Source organism: Oncorhynchus gorbuscha, linkage group LG01 (assembly GCF_021184085.1).
Source record: "Oncorhynchus gorbuscha isolate QuinsamMale2020 ecotype Even-year linkage group LG01, OgorEven_v1.0, whole genome shotgun sequence".
NCBI classification, from domain to species: Eukaryota; Metazoa; Chordata; class Actinopteri; order Salmoniformes; family Salmonidae; genus Oncorhynchus; species Oncorhynchus gorbuscha.
In genome coordinates this window covers 80,890,909-80,894,875 of record NC_060173.1, presented here as the reverse complement: position 1 = coordinate 80,894,875, position 3,967 = coordinate 80,890,909, and positions in this window count along the sequence as shown.

The window sequence follows — 3,967 nt, the reverse complement described above, 5'->3', positions numbered from 1 at the left end:
CAACTGTCTCAGATTGTGGTTTTTAGTCCATGGTCATTTCCTCATGTCAATTGCAGCATTTACATAGGCAACCCAATTATTAGCAAAATATCTGATTGGTCAAAAGATGAAGGTGCAGAAGATACAGCCAATGTATCACTTTTTGCTCATCAAATAGGATTTCCTTACTGGATCTCCACCCACATTTCAGGGGAGTTCACCTTTCAGCTGGATTACAGTTTGTACCTCCTTTTAGAGATGTTATATTTACTTGTCAAATAATAACATTGTTAATTAGAATTAATGGTGTAGATATTTTGGAGAGACGATTTGCAGTTTGCACTGCATTTTTTAAAACAAATTAGTTTGTATTTGGACAATTAGTTGGTCTGTAGTGATGTAAATTGAGGTTCATGATTGGCTGGTTTAATTGAACGTCTCTGCGACGTCTCAATTCTTCTGCGTTCCCATTGTAAGTACTGTTCCTCACATCTTTAAATGCATGCGTAATTCGCGCGTGGCTTGGAAATTATTTTATCTAGTCCCTTTCAGTGGCAAGGCTGTCCGGTCAAAATGCATAGAGTAATGAAAGTATTGGCAACATCTTGAAGTTGTCAGCAAGTTATTACACAATATAATAGCAAAATCAGTTATCCGTCAGTGACTACGTTCTCTGTGGGTCCTATTTATCAATGTCAAGTCAACAATGTGCTTGTAATTACTCAGCGACTTCTTTGGAAGACTGAACCTGACGCGAGTCACTGAACTTCCAGGTGCATCATAAGACCTCGTGCCCAAAGATTCAACTGACATATTTGACATGACAAACCTTGGACGTGAGAGCGACCATCCATGCGTGAGTAACCACCTTTATACCCTCGCTCGAACCTAGACTATATAGCCATCCAGGGTAAAAAATAAAATAAAATGTTTAAAAGTGACAGTGATGTTCTCTCTCGCACACGCACACAGAAACTTAAGTGCCAAAACAAATATGACACCATTGTAACAACTGAAAGAGCCCATCAGCTCTGAAACGATGCATTAGGTCCGGGAAAACTTTGGAAAATAGAGTAGGCTATAGGCCACTTTTCACTGGCAAGAGTACTTTCATCGACATGGTGCATAGGGGGTTCAGCAGGACTCCGTTTGATCACGATAAAGGCTCAGGACCCCCATGGACCTGAGATGTTCTCCGTTTTAAGTTGGTAACACTAAGGAGCAACTGAATAAACAAAAGTACGGCCCATGAGAACTCAGTCCCGCTGGTTAAGAGGGCCTTTCAAATGAGAAAATACGGAAAGTTCAGCCACATCAAGTCTATTATTTTATTGTTTGTTTAATAAGTAGGCTATGTAAAGATAAAAGCAACAGACACTTTTTAATTTCTTGTCTATTTTCTGCCCAACTATTTTTGCCCAAAAAGTTTTTTCAGCAATTTACAGACACTCTCAGTGATAGCCTCATTTAAAATTCATTTTAATCCACTATATATAGTTTTTATATAAGAGATAGAGATTTGACAATTTCACACACTTATTTCTATCAATGTTAGTGCTCTTTTAACAACGCAATGCTTTAGGCCTATTGTTTTTACAGACTTTTCATAGACTAATTCAAGACGAATTACAGATGAAAAGTTTGAACTTTTTCAAATGTCTACATGCTCCTGATTAGAGACTTATTCTAGCTAAACTGTACATGATGATAATCATAATATAATTATTGAAATACTTTATTGGGCTGTCTGGTGTTTAATTTAAAGCGTTTTGATATTGTAAGGAGGCATACATGTATAATTATTATTCGGCCTATATATATTAAGGCCTTTCACCTGAGGCCTATTTCACAATGGACATATTCAATGATTATATGCTTCACAAAACTCTCAAATTCCTCTTACAAATGATTAGTTTTTCCTCGAAGCTGAATGTGCTATAAAAGTGTAAGACCGTATTCAGAGGCTTAGCCCAATGTGTTGAAGAGAGGTTGTGTGTATTTCCCGATCCCCTTTCTAGACTTGCTGACTGAAAAGAGCAGAGCAGTCATTACCGATCGTTCGCGGCTTATTTTAGCAAGGTAAGGGGGTATGTTTAAGACAAGAGGAACTCACCGCTTCCTCTCTTCTCTCGAAGGCAGGATATTATCTGGACTCATGACACTATTTCAGGACCCTCTTCCTACGGTGTATTCAGGGAAGGTAAAAGGGCTAAACGTCTATATAGGCTGCACTTTTTTTTGTATTTGATCCTATTTACAAGTAACGTTAGGCCCATCAAATGGAGAAACAAGGAACTTATTTCAGTGTTACCTTAGTACTATATGCAGGCATCCGTTTCTTTATAACATTAACGTGTGTATCTCGACCTTTTGTTATTCCTCCTTAACCGTTCATTCATCTTTCATTTAGAAAATCTATCTAATGCTCTTAATCTTCGCCAATATGCATCAACTCGACGGCGGGCATTCTAGCGGTGTAAAGATTGTCACAGTCACAGTCACAGTCCGCGGTGTGTTGATTCCAGTCAAGAGAATCGGAACCCGGCCGCCGCATTCCACTCTGACCCCCAATTATCTATCTCGTGTGACTTTCCCCCCGTTGATTATCAGCTAAACAAACAGTGCAATAAGCAATTGTAGCCTTAAATACACCACTGATTAAATGAAGCTGTTCAAAAGTGTCAAATTCACACGTTTGGACTGATACACGTAGGCCTAATTTAGTTTGGAAAAGGTGTGTGGGTTGCAATGACTCATCAAATCACCGTCCATTAAACTAAATTACAGGCTACCTTGAGCTGTCTCAATTTACCGGGTTAGTCTACAAATGTTAATTATGGGTTACATATGGTGAATCTCGTAAAAAAATACATTTGTTCTATAGGCCTATTATCTAGAAATCACATTGTTGTAGACTGGTGTTGATAAGCTTGTAATAACATAATAATAATGATTATTATAATAGACTAATTAAAATAGTCTATTTAAAATAGACTAAATAAATTAAAATAAAATAAAATAATTATAATAAAATAATGAATTGTAGTCGGAAATAAATCAAACACTGAAACCACAAGACAAAGATTTGTGTTTTATAATAGCCAGCTTTGTTGATGATAAATGACATAATTATCGATACTACTGATTTAGAATCACTCTTCAAATACGTTATTGGTAAATGTTAATCATACATTTGCATAAAAACATAATCAAATTCATATTCAATGGTTCAAAACGTAGACTCACCCTTCTTCAATCGCGCTTCCGCTAGTGTGCGCTGTTGCCTTTTTGGAAAAAACTTGGCTTCAGTGCCATGTCGTGTGAGGCGCTCAATGTGGATCCGAATATGGGACATTTTAGATACAATCTGATGTACACTATGATACATTTTAACATTTGGAATATTTGTATTTTACTTGTATTGATTTAACAAAACCACATGTAGAAAATAGTCGTGCATGTTGTGGCGACTTTTTTTTTGTGTGTGTGTGGGGGGGGGGGGGGGGGTCTTTTTATAATAATGTAGGAATTTCATCAAGTGTTCCAATGTGAGAGGTTGGCTATTACAGATAATGATCAAATGCTCATATCCCCTGGTTATTATACTATTTGACCTATAGTATGATAAAGGCTAGGCCTATACATCATGTTGCCTAAAGTGATGTTTTCAGCGCACTGAGTAAGTGTCACGCATAGCCTATTGCACTTTATTTTAAAGACCGTTTTTTAGATAAAATATCCGTCTTGGTCAATGCACTAGGCCTATTGATACAATATAACGTGATTCGACTGCTTTCTCCAATTCTATTCCATTAGCTAATACTGCTGTTTTGCAGTTGAACCAGTTGCCGAGCTGCTTCGTTTGATTGACAGGAGTATTCCTATTGACTTTCGGAGAGCTGCCCAATGAACATAAACGTGGGCGGAGTCACTGTAAAACTAGCTCTGCCAAATATTCCGAGTCGCGATCACTTGCAGTTACTTGCAA